This window comes from Lagenorhynchus albirostris, chromosome 14, assembly GCF_949774975.1.
Source record: "Lagenorhynchus albirostris chromosome 14, mLagAlb1.1, whole genome shotgun sequence".
NCBI lineage: Eukaryota > Metazoa > Chordata > Mammalia > Artiodactyla > Delphinidae > Lagenorhynchus > Lagenorhynchus albirostris.
In genome coordinates, this window is record NC_083108.1 from 45,607,749 (window position 1) to 45,626,917 (window position 19,169).

Below are 19,169 nucleotides of genomic sequence, written 5' to 3' on the forward strand. Positions count from 1 at the left end.
TTGCTGGATTTTGAAATGTGTGGCCTGAGAGAGCTACAAGGTCTTGGGTTATTGTACAGGGCTTTTTTAGGAAGTCTTTGCCTTACACAAACCTGCTGCCAAACTCGCCTGTGGCGCACATATCCTTACTGGAATTTACTGACCTATTATTTCATATACAGAGAGAGATATAGGTATAGATATAGATCTATCTATATAATAATATATATAAATAATAGATAAATCTGTCTGTAAAGCAAAAGAAATTCTAAGACTTTGGAGTCAGTGCTTGCTTGTCACAACCTACTAACCTATAGATTTCTCCTTCAGGTGTTTCTAGAACACTTGGGGAAGAATCTGAGACAGGGCAGAGGTGAAGAAGAGAAGGTGACTTAGGAGACAAACGCCGGAGATCACCACTCCCTGGACCAGGAGTGGGTGGCACCAGAGCCCTAGGGCTGGGAGGGAGGGCGAGTGGCCAGCAGAGGTAAGGCCAGAGAGTGACAGGCAGAGAGCTACAAAGGCGGAGACGGGGAGGCCGGCAGGCGGGCGCGCGGCTGGGGGGAGTGAGGGGTTGGTGGGGGAACCGGGGGGCGGAGCCGCGGGGCGGGGCGGCGGCGGGAGCGGGAGCGGCCGGGAGCCCAGGCGGCGACGCAGCCCCAGTCGGACGGGCGAGGGCGAGGGCGAGCGCCAGGCTCAGCGCCGTTCCAGCTCCGGCACCGCGCTCCTGCCCACCGCGCGGCCCGCGGCGGGCGGAGTCCGCGAGAGTTTGCCCCGGAGCTCGGGGAAGTTTCCCGCCGAAGCTCCGCTCCCGTGAAAGCAGTCCCTGCCGGCACCCTCAGCTCCCCTAGCCGCTCGCCAGGTAACCGCCGGGGGTCGGGGCGTGGGGGAGGGGGTCCGGGATTGGAGGGGCCGAGATTGCGGGGGCGCCGCTTGCACCCTCGGTTGGAGAGGGGTCTGGGTGGGCGGGGAAGCGCACCCTCACCTTTCCAGGTACTCCATCTCTGATGACTGCAGAAGGCATCTTCTCTTTCTACCCTAATCCCCTCCCCCCCCCATTTGAACCCACTCCTGTTCACTTTATTGATTGTGCTGAGGGGAAAGGGGGTCCGGGAGATGGAGGGGGTGCGAAGACTTGGAGAGGGGCGGCGGAGGAGGACGGGTGCCTGAACTCGGGAGCTACCTGTGCTGGATTCCTGAGCCCCGGCGGGGCGGGTCACCCTGCACCTCAGGATTCTGGTGCCAGCCCCCACTCGGGGCAAGCCAGCCGAGGTTGGAAAGAAGACATCAGGAGGAACGGTCTTGAGTTTCTGATGGCGGTTTATCCGGTCCTCCAGCGTGTTTGGCAGAAAGATGAGCATCTCTGCTGTGATGCCCCTTTTTGCATCGGTCCCAAACTCCGAGACCTCGCAGAGGCTCTTGCTGAGGCTGCGGGCCACGTGGGAGGGAAGTGCGGAGACTCGGAGCCCGGGTTCCATCCGGGCCGGGCGAAGGGGTTGGGGGTGCCCTGGGGAGGGGCCCGAGGTGGGTGGGAGAGAGTAGGAATTGCGTGGTTGCTTTGTTGCCGCAGCTGTTACTTTCACACGGTTACCTGCTCCCGCTTCTGCCCCGTTTCAACATCCTGCCTATCAGCGTGTTTCTGTTAGGAGGCTAAAAGGTGTTATGTTTGATGTCTGTCAGCAGTTATTTCCAACTAAGTTCACAGGAGCGATGCTGGAGCGGCCCGCTGGTTCTCCCTCCTCTTCCTGCAGGTCTACCCCCAACTCCCTCGCATCAGCAAACCTGTCCTGAACAGTTCCCAGGGTTTTCAAAGGGATAGGAAGTAAATCATACAGAGTGTGTGCTTGTGTGACTTTTCCCCCATTATGTTATCAAGAGCAAATCAAAACACTGTGGATGTTTAATAGGACTCTCCTTTAGCAGTTTTTATAGTAATTAAGAGTATTATTTACCAGTATTTATTTTTCTTTAGTTTAAGCCCAAACATTGCGTTAACCTCTCTGTATACAGTTTTATCTGTGTTTGTCACTATTACATTGGGTTTAAAGGACGTGGACTTATTTTAGACTGACATATATATACACACCAAAATACAGTGTGACTGTAGTTAATATTTATCTGTCTTCCTAGTTCGGTGGCCTGGCACCTGCCAATTCCAGTACATAATTATAGTACAATATGCCTGTCTACCAAATTGAGAATAAGGAGATGGTCATTGCTTTTGATGGGCGAGAGTACCCTGGACTACCAGATTTTATGATTGCTCAGAGGGTTTTTAAGGTTTCAATCAGCATGAATCAGATACACAGAACAAAATTACAGTTCTTTCCCATGTATCCAAAAAAGGATACAATACCCGGGCACTGGTAGTTGACTCATTATTGAGGAAAAATTTAAGTCCTCTCATCACACAGAAAACATTTTGATTGAATATAGTCAATAAGAAATAGCACACATTGAATGACTTGAGAAAACAAGAGGAATTTTCCTCTGGCCTCATTTGGGTTTTATCTCTTTTATTACAGTAGCATCCTCCAGAAAATGAGCCTTGCAGATAGTTGTTGGTCTGTAGTGACTACAACACCATATTTTTTAATACAGAGGCTTGCTGACAGTCCAAAAACATAAATGTTTTAAACCATTACCAACCATCTGTTCTCTCCCACTCAAAGCATAATGTTTTATTTTCACAGGTATCAAGACATACATCCTCACTTTAGACATTTCCATGAACATCCCAAAAGCTGTAATGGTATCTGATCTTGACCCAAGTTCAGCAACTGTTGTGTTTGGTTTATTACACTATAAGCTCCTCTCCTTTTATTTTCAATGAAAGAAGAAATCAAAAAAGTTTTAAAGCCTTTGGCCAAGGCTGGTGTATACTCCATTGAAATCTGATTGCTCTTTTTTTCCCCCACCTTTTTGTTACCAGAGAGAAGCTGAGAGTTAGTGCAGCTGCAGGCTCCTCCTGATGGCATTCTTTCCCTTTCTTCCTGGTCACAAGGGTAGCATTTGGTGCTCTGAAGCAGTGCATGAAACAGCCCCATGACTCCAGAAAATTAGTGTGGTTTGCAGAAGAATGTAACATCTTCCCAGGAAGAATTGACAAAATGGGAGACTAACTTAATATTCTAACCCCCAAATTAAGTAGACCTAAGACATACACATTCTTTCCCGCACAAATATTCGGTATGCGTAATATAGGGTATTATATAAGATACGAGTAAAATGTCTATCTACATAGTATCTTTATATTTGTGTTTGGGAATCTAGATGAATTTGTATATAATCGCAGATAGACACACACCCTTCATTTTGTTCATGTTGTCATTAAAGCAAGATTTGAGGTTTTGAGTCCTCCCCCCATCCAGAATGCTTTCCCATTTGGGAATGTCTGCTTTATCTGGAACTGCAATGTTAGGATATTTTTATTACTTAAAATTAAGTCACATAATAAAAATATTGTTCCTTCAGTGTGGCCAGAACGTTGGGAAATTCTTTTTACTCAAATCTGGGTGTCCCAAAGCACTTCCGTATTTTTAAGGAAAAAGATATTGGCAGTCTTGCTCACACTTTGCAAATAATGGATATGTACTTGAAGATTATCACGAACCAAAGAAAGGTGGGGCTTCTGTCTTCTTACCTGTTACACTGCTCTATACTGCCCTTGCCTTGAAGGCACAAGGGTCTCCTTACTTGCTGCCAGGATAGCATTGAAAAGAATGAACCCAAGCTATAGATAATTTTGAAAGTAAAGTTGCATTTTAAAATATGGTCTAATTTAAACCTTTGGAAAAACATAAGGATGCGATTTTTCTGTGTACTAAAAACGAATTATTGAGGGGAGACAGTTTCATCAAGTATAGGAAGCACTCTGAATTATTCATGTTAATGAGAGGAATAGAGGCAAAGATAATCCAAAATCATGGTTATTTACGAAGTCATTTGTGTTTGTCTTTGGAATGTATTACACATTTGATTTGAAAACGATTTTCATTGTTATTGTGGGCAAGTTGCCTTTCTAATTATTTTGTTTTGTTTAGGTTAATTTTTAAATGAGCTTGCATATCTCAAACACCAAAACTGATTTATGGGGAGGTGGGGCATGTGGGCAGCCTGCCCAGAAACGAGCTGGGTGACAGAAATGAGCAAACCTGGTATGAAAACTTTGAAGTAAATTATATATAACTCCCAGAGAGGTAATCAAGACTGGATTCTATACCTACTTAATGAATTTAAGGATTAGATGTGTTCCTGGAAAAATAAAAGTCCTTCGATCAAAATTGGAGAAATTCAGTCCCACTTTGTATATAACAGAGGTGATTAATATGTTTTTGAAAAGATGATAGTGTGGGGTGCTTCTGAAAACCAAATAGGAATATTCTAACTTTTAAGTCTTTTTTTGTTTGTTTGTTTTTGTCTTATTAAATGGAAGTTTTTAAGCGTGAGGTTTTCCTAAAGCATACACATGTGTATGTGTTAAGGTGATACTTCTAAGCCTTATTTCTATATGTATGTTTCTAAAACGAAAACAGCAAGTTGCCATCAGAATAAGGGGTTTGGTCCATTTGCTCTCCGCACCTAGGCTCCAAATCAAGTTTTATCAAAAAGAAGCTCTCAAGTATCTATTGTTACCAAGGACCTGGTTAGATAAAGTAGCTGAAGTTCAGCAAGACTGCCAACTTAACAGATTTCTATTGTGTTTTTCAAAAGCTCCAGGGCAAAATTCGTTGTCGATGAAATAGTTACTTGGACAAGAAGTTGATTCACAGCATAGCACTTGTTCTTGAACACCTTGTCTGCGGTCAGTGTTCAGTTGTGTATAGATTTTGTTGAATTGTTATTTCTGTGGACTATTAGAATTTAGAAGACCTCTGTGGAGAAGGTTAGAGCTACCAAAAATATATGATTGGAAAGGCAGAGAGATAAAATCATTTTTATTTCAAGAATTCAAAGCAAAAAAGAAAACTGTGACTTTTACGACAGGGAGCAGAATGGTGCTAGAAAAGTAGATGTCCCCTTCAGATTGGTGACTGTTCTCATAATAAATGTGCTCACTCCATAAAGTGTAGGGGGACTTATTTTTTGAGGAAACATTTTTGTAGTTTTATAAGACATGGCATTTTTAAAAGACTTGACTAGACTGAGTACTTAAAAAATATATTGTGGTTGGAAATATAATTGCTACCCACAGGATATATTTTATATACATTTATTAAAGGAATAAGTTTCTTCTGATCAGCGCCTAAGTCTTAGAATCAAAATTATGCATTTTGTGATAGAGCTGGAAAGGACCTTAAAAGTAAGTTATTCCAATGCCCTTATTTTACAGTTAAGGAAATGGGGGCCCACAGTGATCCCAGTGAGCTGCTAAAGGTCACACCGGTGGTTAGTGGCAGAGTAGATACTAGAAACCTGATCTGTGCGACTCCTTATGCAGCTCCCTTGACTTAAGTTGGGTAGCTGGATGGGGGAGTTAACTCCTTCTAGCCATGATGGTATCAGCTGTACACGATAGTCATGAAATGAAGTGGTACAGAGGTACACGCAGGAGGCTTGTGGTTTTCCTGTCTTCTGTCATTCGCTGTGGACCAAACTGTGGTTCTCAACCCTCTTAGACTCTGTCCTCTTCTTAATAACAAATATTTTGTGTCACCCCCTTAATATCTTGAAATGTAATTAATCAATAATATAATCACTGAATATATCTGTCATGAAAAGGAACAGTAGAATAAAATTAATTTTTAGTACAATGTGCATTTCACTATGCTAATGTTTGGGGGTGACTTCACTGGAACACATAGTAAAGAAGTCAGGGGCTTCCCTGGTGGCGCAGTGGTTGGGAGTCCGCCTGTCGGTGCGGGGGACGCGGGTTCGTGCCCCGGTCCGGGAGGATCCCACATGCCGCGGATGCGGCTGGGCCCGCGAGCCATGGCCGCTGAGCCTGCGCGTCCGGAGCCTGTGCTCCGCGGCGGGAGGGGCCGTGACAGTGGGAGACCCGCGTACCGCAAAAAAAAAAAAAAAAAAGTCAGAAGCTTGCTGTGTGTACATACTCTATAACAAATAAAATTGGATTTAAGACAGGAACGTCAGAAGACATTCCATATAGGAAGTACAGGAAAATGAAAGGAGAATAGACTAAAAGTAGTATTAGGATAATTACAAACCAGACATTTGTATTTGGAAAGAAGGAAATGATGGTAATCATTGTAGGGAAGATATGCCAAAGTCAAGTTATAGAAAGGCGGAGTGGAGAGAACGTGGAAATATGATATTTTGCAAATGAGAGAGTAAATACTATGAATATAGTCTCACCAAAATCCCCAAACTGCTTTATGCAGCATTTTCCTGTTGTTACTAGTGTGAACTCTACTTCAAGGGACTCTGCAGGCTACCCACCATATCATCAATAATAACAAATAAAATATTTCCATGGTGGAACTTACTGACAGTGCTGATGTTGCCTTTTCCAGTTTATTTTCTATTAATGTTGTAGTCTATTAATTCTAGAATTAAGAGAAAGACTATACAAAATCGTTGACTTATTCGCCACAGCAACCTTGTTGTAAACCACTGGACTTTGTGGTGGAAATTCTTAGAAAATGCTTATATGCCAGATTCTACAGGTTGATATTCATTATAGGTTTAGTTCAGGGAACACTGCACGTTGTTTGGGATATTTGGGAAAATTCTTCACCAAAAAAGCCGCTAAAAACCAATAGAACTCCCCTCCCTTAATGATTGTGACAAACCTGAACCTCCCCAATCCTTTGCAAAATATTCTCTAGGGGCTGTCTGGCCCTGGTGAGAGTCAGGGCTAGATAAACAAGATTTTTTTTTTAATTCTTATTTATTTATTTTTTATTAAAATATAGTCGATTTACTATGTTGTGGTAGTAATAACCTATAAGGGAAAAGAATCTGAAAAAGAATAGATATAGATAGACAAGATTTTTATGATGACGTGGGTTGTTTTTCATGCCCCTATGCAATCCTTACTTCTTTTAAGCGGGACCATCCCAGTTGTCCGCTGGTCTCTGCATTCAGTGGACCAGTATTACAAATTTCACTGCCCATCAAACTCAAGCTCATGTTCTGACCTTTTTCTCTTTCTCACCTTTATAAAAATTTACTACTTCTTCCTTATTTCTCTTAGGAATCTATCTTTCATGGATGACTATGAGTGTTGACAAACGAATGTGCAAGCTGGATAATATTTCAGTTCTTGCAGGCCTTACTTAACCTTGTGCGTATCTCCAGAAAGCATTGAAGGCTTTTGTGTACAGAGACAGTGTATACATGCACACATATGTATGTATATGCATGTATATGTATAGATGTACATGTTTTCTGTGTCTACGTCCATATATACATACATAATCTCAGGCACCGAGAAAACAGGAAAAGGAGGCATCAATTGAGATTATATCGTCAATGCCCTTGAAATAGGCTTATGCAAAGAACTGCACGGGTCCAATACTGGAAGTTGCACCATGAAACGTAATGCTGTGAAGTATGTTCTTAGCAGAGGCCAAAATCTGTTACGGATGCAAATAAACTGTTGTATTAGAATGTTTTTGTGTTACTTGAATTAAGTGTGTCCTGTGCTGGCATATGGGAGTTGGAGGGGGAGAGGTATAGACACCTCTGTGTCTGTCTCAGATGTATATAGTCTGTGCGCTGTTTCCACACTAAAAACACACCAACATGTCTTCTCTTTGCATAATATATAGTATTTGCAGAGGGATTAGAGGGTTTTGAAGATTGCCCATATACACAACCTATATATGGGCAAGAGAGTATATAGAGTATAGGATCCCAGAAGCAAGGAGGAAATTGAGAGCGAAACTAAAATTTTCTTACTTATAATGGTTTGTTTACTAGACCATAATGTAAGACCTGCTCTTGGGAACTGAGTTATTATAAAATGTCAGTTCAGTATTAGCTGCAGCAAGCATCTTGAATTTACTAAATTGTAAGGAAGATTTTTTTTCTTAGATTACTGTCCACAGTGGGTCCACCTAAGATGTCTTTTATAACATCATATGACTTACTCTTTTTTCTTATTCTTTTTAAAGAAAGAAGCTTTTTAATGTAAACTCTTTTTAAAATTTTATTTATTTATTTATTTAATTTTTGACTGCGTTGGGTCTTCGTTGCTGCGCGTGGGCTCTCTCTAGTTGCAGCGAGCGGGGGCTGCCCTTCCTTGCGGTGCGTGGGCTTCTTATTGTGGCGGCTTCTCTTGTTGTGGAGCATGGGCTCTAGGCTCATGGGCTTCAGTAGTTGTGGTTTGCAATTAAGATTGAAGTCACAGTATGTCTGTGTGTGTGTGTGTGTGTGTGTGTGTGTGTGTGTGTGCGTGCGCGTGTATGGGAATAACCAATTGCTTTGACGTAATCATAAGGTTCTCTACATAGAAGAACATGTTTTACCCAATCAAGAGAGGCAGGTTTTCATACAAAAAGGATGCAGCAATTGTACAGAACACAATTTGATCTATGATTGTTTTGTTGTATATTGTTCATTCTTACTGGACGCTTCTTGGTCAATTGAATGGCCCAGGATTCAACCTCAGACTGACCCCAAACTTGATTTGGTCCACTTTTGTTACAATTTCTAATAAGAGTCTAGTGGAGCAATGGGAATTGAGGGAAGATAATATTGAGGGTGTTGGATTGTGGAGGTGATAAGGAAAATAAGGAGCTTCTTTCATTTGAGCAGCACAAAGATCTATATAGGCAGTGAAATTTTATTGGAATATCTGCCTTTTCTTGTTACGCTTTTTACTCTTGCATGGAATAGAGGCAAAGATTGTGAAAGTAAAGCCCTTCTTCCTCTTTGTACCGTTAACAATGCCGCACAAGAGAAAACCTTCTTTGTCAGAATAAACAGATATGAGACATTCCAGTCATAGTGCCTCCTTTTTCCATAGGACCTCAATACTCCCCTAAACTGAAATCCAAAACACTAAAGAATGTAGGTATGAAAGGGAAAAATACACCCAGTTAGTGTAGTAATGTAGTAAAAGAAATGTCAGAAGCTTCTATTGGATACACATGAAATGGAGAACGGAATAAGACAACTTTGTCAATTCAAATGAAGAACGTAAGTCTTACTACTGCATTAGTTTCAGGAGCGAGAAGCTCAAAGCTCACTTAGCTTTGTGATCGTTTCTGTTGTCTTTTTTGTTAGAGCTGTGATCCAAAGTTACAGGTTACTTTAAGCAAATACCGTCTGTGAAGACTTAGATAAAATGATGACGTTGATCGTACACTTTCAAAAAGAAGTTTCAAAATTAAAATGTGGACACAAATTTTTAGAAACATATCTCTAAATAAATTTGATTTTTCCACAGCACCCTTGGACAGTAGATTAGAATGAGGGTAGTTTCCTCCCTCCCCCCCAAAATCAATTTTCTCAACGTATTAAAATATGCTGAGGTGTTAGTGACATTATTGGACTAAAAGTAGTAACTACCAACACTCTTTTACCTTCTAATATTTGCACTTTATTTTCAATTAGGAATTTTTACCATCAGAGGATGAGATTCTATCCCTGTGACAGGGTTGGCATTCAGCTGGGTGCACTGATGTGGTCTTACTGGTTATTTGTGGCTGGACCCCAAGTTGTACAGATTATTAAATAGTTTAAATATTAATTCTGTACTTACATGATCACTTTTGTGACTTCAATATGGATAGATACATAGCTCTCACTTGCTAAATGTGTGTGTGTGTATATATATATATATATATATGTATGTATATCTCACTTGCTAAAATGTCTAGCAAGATCATATTTTCAGATTTTGCAGATCAGGAAATTATAACAGCATTTAGAATAGAAATGGATTTGCAAATTACTGAACTCTCAATTAGCAGAGGTTGTTCTTCTAGTACCTTAGAACTTTGGTTCACTTTGACTTTTCCCAATATACGTACACTACATACTGTCCAATAAGATTCCTTGAAATTACTGGTGTATGTTTTATTCAGAGCACTCTACAAAACATGATTATGGCTCAGAAAGTCTCTCTAAATTCTCCACTTGTAGATCCAGCTCTGTGCTTGGTATTTGTTCTTGTCAGTCTTAAACATCAAATGAAACATGTCAAAATCAAACTTGTGATCTCTGCCCATCTCACCTCAACCTCCAGGATTCCCCAGCTCCCAATCCGGATTTTATCTTTGACATTCCCTCTCCATCCACCGCATATCAAAGCCCTCACTCCGTCACTGATGTTACCCGTCTACCTTAGGGCATCCCCCGAGTCTCAACTTTCACCATCCATTGTATGAGGGCTACTACAGGGCTTTTATAACTCGTCCTCTGGCATCTGATGTTGCTCCCCCTCCAAATCCATCCTCCAATAAGGTGAGAGGAGCCTTTTCAAAATGCAGATATGACAACTATCACCCCTTCAGCTACACATGCCACTTAAATGGATTACCGCTGCTTTAAGATAAAGACCAAAGCTGTGCACCTGATTTTTTGAAACCCAGCAAGGCTCCTCCAGTCTCATCTCTTTTGGTAGCTCCAGTCCTTCCTTCTACTTCAGCTGCCTGGCTTTCTTCCAGTCGCTCTGACTCTCCCGGCTCTCTCCCATCCTCACACCTGTAAACACAGGTACCCAAACATTGCCTAGTGAACTCTTAGTTAAACCTCAGATATCAACCCAAATGTCACTTCCTCAAATGAGCCATGTTGTCCCCCTAGACTGAACCAAATTCCCTTATAATACACACACACACACACATCTTTGTATGCATACATGTATCTGTACTTGTGTATCTATATCCCTCATCACAGCTAGTTGCAGATTCACATTTATTTGTGTAACTGTTTAATTAATCCTAAGGGAGGGACCTGTGTAGTTTTCTTGGTCCTTATATTCCTGGAAGATACCATAGTGCCCACTCAGAGTGGGGGTGTAATAAGTATTTGTTGAATAAATGTTGATTTGGGCATCCTGTCTTTAACCCCGAATGTGCACATGCATACACACATATACTACACACAAACACACACATCCACCCACACATTCTAAGATAAATAAATAAATAAATAAATAAATGACTTGGAATTTACAAGACTCCATTTTTTACTTTCTTTGTGACCCCTCCAAATATCACACTCCTGTTTCTTCAGTTTCTCTTCCCTATCAGTGATTCATGCAGAGGTGACTTCAGCAGTGCTACATTTGCTTAGAGAGTGAGGTTGGTCTATTGAAATTTTTACCAAAAAAAAAAAAAAAAAGTCCAGGCATTTCTTTACATTATTTCCTCTGACATGTGAAATCACTTGATAAATTCAGGAATCTTAAAAGGCTTTACTATATCAGGGATTTATGCTCTGCTGTTTGTGCATATTTTGGCGTTAGTCAGTGATCTAAGATTATACTACGTTGGAGAAAAAAAAAAGAAAATCCTTTAGAAGTTTTCTATTTGTATGATTTCCATATAGAGATAAAAGAAATGAAGGAGAACAAATTAAAGTAAGAATAAATAGATGAATTGGAAAGAGTAACATAAAAATCTATGTTATAAATTAAAAGTCTATAGTTTTAAGAATTGCACAAAGCCTTCAAACTATGGCTAAAAAAGTTAAGGAAGCAACCTATCATACTGACTGGCACTTACTATGTTCTAGGCACTATTCTAATTATTTGTTCCTAAATTCAAATGACTGCATTAAAATTGAGTTCGTCTCCTTTTTATTTAAAGCCTTCGTGGTTGAACTAGTGTAGGGGAGAATCTGCTAAGCCTGGCACATTTTGTGACAGAAAACAAGGAATTGTTCAAAAGGTGGTGGAGACCCATCAGAAGGACATAAGAGCCAGATTTCAGGAATACCCACTGACTCAACTTGGGATCATTTGAACATAAAAAGTAATAATGTATGTTATGGATTACAGCACGTTAATAAGAAGAGCATCCATGAGCCTACAGTGTGTGTAGTATGCAGACGGGGGCAGGTAGAAGGAAAAGCTCTGTTTCACTGAAGAGTACAAGCAAATGAATAAAAGAAAGGATAGAATTATGAAGTCACTTTTTGTGACTACTATTACAAAGGATAATCCACCACTGGGTGAATGGTTGATGGGGACAGGTTAGTCACACTAACTCTACCTGTCAGCCCACAGATTGCCTATTAGTTACAAAGAGGGGAAGTCCCTTTACAGGACAATATCTGGCACCAGCATAACCAAGTGACCACACTTGCCGTCACCGATAGTGGACAAACTGACATTGTGTGCCTCTTGATACACACGTGAAGTAGGACAATCCCCTCTGAAGTTATTTTGCCAGAAATGATTCTCCTGAATCTAATCTTGAGGAAACAATCAGACAGATCCATATTGGTAGATATTCTTCAATATAACTCACCTGGACACTTCAGAAATGTCAGTGTCACTAAAAAAAATCCTGGAAAACTGTTCAGTATTAAAAGATTAGAAGGAATGGCAACTAACTGAAAGATATACTTCCTGATTAGATTCTGGATGAGAAAAAAAAAACTATAAGGGATAATATTGGGACAATTGGAAGGACTCTGGGCTATAAGATCATACAGCATTACACCCACGTTAAATTTTCTAATCATATTGGAGTCATGTAGGAGAATGTGTTTTGGGAGAGACGATATACTTAAAAGTATTTAGAGATGAAGTCTCAGAATCTCTGCCATTTTCTTTCACGTGGTTTGGCAAAAAAAAATTTTTGTTAATATGGGAAAGAGAAAAAAGAAAATGTGGCAAAATGTTAACACTTGTTTAATCTAGATAAAGATTGTATAATATTACTGCTAATTTTCTGTAGATGTTTTCCAAAATAAAAATTGGGTAAAATATTCTGTGATTTCAAACTAACTATCCAACAGTTGCAATCATTGTCACATTGTATTGAAGTGAGCTTGTGCGCTTGAAAGTGGTTTCATTGGTCAATTAGTAAAGTGTCCTCTCCAGAGTATCTAAATATCTTCAGCCAGCATTCCATAATACTCACTAATTTATATTTAAACACTTAAGAAAAAGCCATCCTTAAAAATTATGTTGTAGGCAGTAGAGGAGACAATACCTAATAGGGTACTGTCAGTAAATATTAGATGAAGTAATATTTTCCCCATTGTTCAGTTATATATGAGAACTTCTCAACATGTGAAATTTTATAGGGAAATTAGGCAACTTGGCAATATGTTTTTTCTTCTTCCATGTCTTTGCTTAACATTTGGTGCTTGCCTATAAAACAAAGTGTAAGATTACTGATGATTTTCACGGAAAGATCCACAACATAGCAGAATGCAGTGTGCAGTGTAGAATAGATCTGGCCAAGGCTCCAATGAGATTTACTATCCACTGTGATTCTCAACTGTACATCGTCTAGAAGGCAGGCAAGCAGTATCAGTACTTGTATATTAGAAACAGGTACTTAAAAGCCCAATACCATAGATTTACAAATATCAGAAAACAGAGCTCTCTGTTAGGTCAAAAGTGAGAGTCGATTCCATATGAAGCACAAAGTGAAAGAGATTAAATTTTTAAAAAGTTACAAAATTTGTAATAAAAAATTATCTCTTTGGAAAAATTTCAACTTCAAAATAAGTATTTAAAATATTCCTTCTACCATTTAAGTGTTTGATGTAGTATTTGCAGTCAGGTCCCTGTAAGAATACTTTGCATGAATACTTTTCTGATAACATTTAGGGCTGCTTCGATATGTACCTTTCACTTATCCAGAACAAGTGGAGCAGTGCTTCTCGATATATGGTAAAAAAACTTCTAGATCTTCTTGTATCTTAAGATACAATAAACCAAAGGTAAGATTATTAATAGAACTCTTCCCCTTATTTTCATATGTTAGTTCATAAATTATTATAAATTATAATAAGAGAAGAGGTTTGAGTTTTTGAGAAATCTGAAGGAACCAGTTTCTTGATACTGCCAGGTTATACTGTCTTGAGGCTAAATTTCGCTATGTTCGGAAGTTAAACTTCATCTTCAGCTTATATTAAGACAGACAAGTAGTTTAAACTTGGAATTGTTTTTAATAAGGGAAAAATAGTAAATTATTATGGGGAGAGAGTTGGTTCTTAAAAAAGTCTTGATTATCTTCAGATAAAGGTAATAATAGCTTTAGTTCTTATACCCATTGTCCCACCACACACACCTCCACCCCAAGCTACTCATATACATGTCAGTACTTATACAGTGGATACGCATACTACTGTAAGGGGGACAGAATTTTAAGACGTGAGAACTGGGTAAAATTGAATTTTGTGATCTCATTAATATATTTTAATATATTGTTAATATATTTTTATTTCATATTTTTAAAAAAATTTCTAAGACCATTAACAACGTAAGTTAAAAGTTTGAATTTATAGCAATAGGAGAAGTGAACTTTCATATAGAATTTGGGTTTTAAAGTGAACAGCTATGTGAACAATTTGTGTAGGTAATTATTAGCTGGAAGCTGTTTGTACTCTAAGTTTATTGAATATACACATATGATAATAAGACTTTGCTCAAATAGAACCTTTTGATAATAAATACATGTGAAAGGTTGTGCCGTGGGGAATAATTCTCGATATTATAAGTATATTGAATTCCCTGCACACAGAATGCAGAACCCTCGACCAAGTATGTAACTATTTTTCATTCATGAAAAATAGGTCATTTTACCTAAACTCTCAGAAAGGATCAGTGTAACAAACAATGGAAAATGGTGTTGTTCTATTTATACATATATTCCAAACAGGAATCACAGAAGAAATAGCAAAGTGGAGCCCTATATCCTGTCACCAGTAGTGAGCTAAACTACGCTGAAAATCAGTTATCAGAAACAAATAAATACCTAATCATTACCTGAGAAGTCTTCCCTGTCATTGTGTATTGGAATCCCTGATTGTTTGCTTTTGTAGGATCTACTCACCTGCTTAGAAAAAGTACTTTAGCAGTAAAATAAAATATAGAAGAGCTGAGTTCTTTTTATGAACCTTGTACATTTATAACACTTCATGGAACTGTACACTCCCCCATCAGTTTTACCGTATGCTAACAAAAATGAAATGAAGTATCCTTCCAGTTCCCTTCCCTCATTAAGATTTTTTGTTACATTTTTATTATTATGCCCTATTACCTATTTCCATATTTAAATGAAATCAGTGCTCAGAATCAGTCCTTTCATGCCTGTTTCCTTTTCTGCGCTACCCTGACTTATTTCGTGGATTGCCAGATTTCACTATCAAGGAGTTTATTCTAGGAGGGCTCGTGTGCACTATACTTCCTGAATTTTTTCTTTCCTGATCCTCATTCCCCACCCCCTTTTCCCTTGCCCAGCACGGATGTCTTTCGTCCATAATCCATTTTCTGATTTGCTTTTCATTTTTCAAGGGGGCTGGCAATGTGGAATGGCAGGAGCTGGTGTAGTGGGCAGTCTGCAGCTCTAGTATGGGTCTTGTCTAGAATACCATCTCTCACCATGCTTGTTCTACTTACCCTCGAGTTTAAACAGTCAAGCCCCTAACTCAGTGTTGTGATTTAGCAATCATGGCTTTCCTCCCATTGTCTTCAGTGGTACACTCAGCTGGGAGACCAGTCCATAGCTAGTAAAATTAGAAGGTGGGTGTGTTATTTTCTCCAGCCTACCATCCCCAGTCATTCTGACTTTGAGTAGGGAAGTTTCACATTCCCTAGAACCTACTTGTACCCTCAATGTCACTGTGCCAATCTAAGGTTGGGGACAGCCTGTTGGGACTATGACATTATTTTTAGGAAAGTTTATAACCACCTCAAGGTTTGAGAGCATATGTGAATTCTCATCATCCTCTCGTTTCTCTCTAGATTTACAGAATTTAGCAGATATGCCGTGCAGTTAGTGGTTTGAAGTTGTGGTTCTTTCCTTGTTTAATTGAAGATGGAGTACTTTTTCACTAGTTTTTAATAGAGTTTATTTTTTAGAGCAGTTTTAGGTTCACAGAAATATTGAGTAGAAGATACGGAGATTTCTCATATACCCTCTGCCCTCCCACCCCCCAGCCTTCCTTGTTATCAACTTCCTCCACCAGAGTGGTACACTTGTTACAACCGATGAACCTACTTTGACACATCAACATCACCTAAAGTCCATAGTTTACATTATGGTTTACTCTTGTCCTGTGTATTCTGTGGGTTTGGACAGATTTTAAATGACATATATCCACCATTATAGTATCATACGGAGTGATTTCACTGCACTGGTGAAGGACATACCTCCCTCTCCTCCAACCCCTATCAACCATAGATCTTTTTACTTGTCTCAATACTTATATCTTTCAACAATGTCAGGGCTTCCCTGGTGGCTCAGTTGTTGGGAGTCTGCCTGCCGATGCAGGGGACGCAGGTTCATTCCCCGGTCTGGGAGGATCCCACATGCCGCAGAGCTGCTGGTCCTGTGCTTCACAGTGGGAGAGACCACAGCAGTGAGAGGCCCACATACTGCAAAAAAAAAAAGTCACAAAATTGAAATATTACAGAATGTAGCTTTTTCACATTAGCTTCTTCCACTTAGTAACATGCATGTAAGTTTCCTCCATGTCTTTTCATGGCTTGATAGTTCATGTCTTTTCAGCCCTGAATAATGTTCCAGTGTCTGGGTGTACTACAGTTTATTTAGCCATTCACCTGGTGAAGAACATCTTGGTTGCTTCCAAATTTTGGCAGCTATGAATAAACCTGCTTGAAACATCCATGGGAACGTTTTTATGTAGACGTTAAGTTTTCAGTTCCTTTGGGTAAATGCCAAGGAGCATGATTGCTAGGTTGTATGTAAGGGTATATGTAGTTTTGTAAGAAACTATCAAACTGCCTTCTGAAGTGATGGTATCATTTTGCATTCCTGCCAGCAGTGAAGAATACCTGTTGCTCCACATTCTCACCAGCCTTTGGTGTTGTCAATGTTCTGCACTTTAGCCATTCTGATAGGTGTATAGTGGTACCTCATTGTTTTAATCTGCATTTCCCTGATGACATATGATGTGGAGCATCTTTTCATATGCTTATTTGCCATCTGTATGTCTCCTTTGTTGAGGTGCCTGTTAAGATCTTCAGCCCTTTTTTTTTTTTTTTTTTTTTTGGTACACGGGCCTCTCACTGTTGTGGCCTCTCCCATTGCGGAGCACAGGCTCCGGACGCACAGGCTCAGCGGCCATGGCTCACGGGCCCAGCCACTCCGCGTCTTTGGCCCATTTTTTAATTGAGCTGTTTGCTCTCTTATTGTTGAGTTTTAAGAATTCTTTGTATATTTTAGATAATAGTCTTTTATCAGATATATATTTTTTGAAAATATTTTATCCCAGTCTGTGACTTGTCTTTTCAGTCTCATGACAGTGTCATTTGCAGAGGAAAATTTTGTAATTTTAATGAAATCCAGCTTATTGATCCTTTCTTTCATGAATCATACCTTTTGTGTTGGATCTAAAAGCCATCACCAAACTGAAGGTCACCTAGATTTTCTCAAGTTGTCTTCTAGGAGTTTTATAGTTTTACATTTTACATTTAAGTCTGTGATCCATTTTGAGTTAACTTTTGTGAGGGGAGTAATTTCTGCATCTAGATTAATTTTTTTGCATGTCGATGTTCAGTTTATTCCAGCACCATTTGTTGAAGAGACTGTCTTTGCTTCATTGTATTTCCTCTGCTTCTTTGTCAAAGAACAGTTGACTGTATTAATGGGGGTCTACTTCTGGGCTTTCTATTTTATTCCATTCACCAATTAAAAAAAATTTTTTTTCACCAATACCACAATGTCTTGATTACTGTATCTTTATATTATATTATGTCTTGAAGTTGGGTAATGTCACAGTTCTCCAACTTTGTTCTCCAATATTGTGTTAACTATTCTGGGTCTTTTGCCTCTCCATATAAACTTTAGAATGAGTTTGTTGATATCCGCAACAAAATAACTCGCTGGGATTTTAATTGGAATTGCATTAATCCATAGGCAAGTTGAGAAGAACTGACATCTTGGCAGTGTTGAGTCTTCCTATCCATGGACATGGGCTATCTCTCCATTTATTTAGTTCTTTATATTCTTTCATCAGAATTTTGCAGTTTTCTTCATATGCATCTTGCACGTGTTTTGTTACCTAAGTATTTAATTGGGGGGTGCTAATGTAAATTGTATTCTGTTTTTAATTTCAAAGTCTGTTTTTTCATTGCTGATATATAGTACAGCAATTGACTTTAGTATATTAACCTTGTATCCAACGACCTTACTATAATCACTTATTAATTCCAGGAGAGTTTTTTTGGCAGTTCTTTCAGATTTTCTACATACACAATCATGTCATCTGTGAATAATGATGATTTTACTTCTTCCTTCCTAATCTGTATACCTTTTATTTCCTTTCCTTGTCTTACTGCGTTAACCAGGACTTCCAGTATGATGTTGAAAAGCAGTGGTGAAAGGAGACATCCTTGCCTTGTTCCTGATCTTACTGGGAAAGCTTCAAGTTTCTAACTTATGTTAGCCATAGGTCTTGTGTATATTTCTTTATCAAGTTGAGGAAGTTCTTTATTCCTAGTTTACTGAGAATTTTTCATCATGAATGAGTGTTGGAGTTTGCCAGATGCTTTTTCTGCATCTGTTGGTATGCTCTTGTGATACTTCTTTTTCTGTCTGTTTATATGATAGGTTGCATTAATTGATTTTTGAATGTTGAATCAGCCTTACATACATGGGATGCATCCACTTGTCATGGAATATAATTCTTTTTATACATTGTTGGATATGATTTGCTAATATTTTGTTGAATATTTTCACATCTATGTTCATGAGAGATATTGGTCTGTAATTTTTTTGTAATGTCTTTGTTTAGCTTTGGTATTAGGTTAGTACTGACCTCAAAGACTGAGTAAGAGATTATTTCCTGTGCTTCTATCTTCTGAAAGATAATGTAGAGAACTGGTATAATTTTTTCCTTTAATGTTTCGTAGAATTCACCAGTGAACCCATCTGAACCTGGTACTTTCTGTTTTGTAAGGTTATTAATTATTAATGCAATTTCTTTCCTGGATATAGACCTATTCATATGTCTATTTCTTCTTGTGTGAATTTTGACAGATTCTGTCTTTCAAAGAATTGGTCCATTTCCTCTAAGTTATCAAATTTGTAGGCATATAGCTGTTCATAAGATTCCTTCATTATCCTTTG

The 19,169-nt window shown here is 39.1% G+C and overlaps 1 protein-coding gene across 1 annotated transcript in view; it reads left to right on the plus strand.

Annotated features, from left to right (window-relative positions):
- Positions 1 to 661: 661 nt before the first annotated feature.
- CHST9 (carbohydrate sulfotransferase 9) overlaps positions 662 to 19,169 on the plus strand; it is a 234,275-nt gene continuing 215,767 nt past the window's right edge. The window contains exon 1 of the mRNA XM_060121292.1: positions 662 to 841. The gene's annotated coding sequence lies outside the window, so the exon portion shown is untranslated. The remainder of the gene's footprint in view (positions 842 to 19,169) is intronic.